The sequence below is a fragment of the Montipora foliosa genome, chromosome 1 (assembly GCF_036669935.1).
Source record: "Montipora foliosa isolate CH-2021 chromosome 1, ASM3666993v2, whole genome shotgun sequence".
Lineage (NCBI taxonomy): Eukaryota > Metazoa > Cnidaria > Anthozoa > Scleractinia > Acroporidae > Montipora > Montipora foliosa.
In genome coordinates this window covers 42,216,344-42,216,589 of record NC_090869.1, presented here as the reverse complement: position 1 = coordinate 42,216,589, position 246 = coordinate 42,216,344, and positions in this window count along the sequence as shown.

The following is a 246-nucleotide window of genomic DNA, read 5'->3' as shown; positions in this document are numbered from 1 at the left end:
GAGCTCTCTCAACGAAGTTCCAACTGATCTGGTTGTTAACCAAATAACTCAAAACTTCCGGTGATCGTGTGATGTTACGAATTTCTTTGCTTGACTATTGGAAAGTTTTGGCATTGTCCGATTGAATTGTAGCTGGTAGACCTCGTCTACTGGCGAATCTCCGGAAGGCTAACAGAAAATCCTGTGCAGTCAGCCCTCGAGTTAATTCTAGATGGACAGCTTCAGTTGACACGCACGTAAATAAAC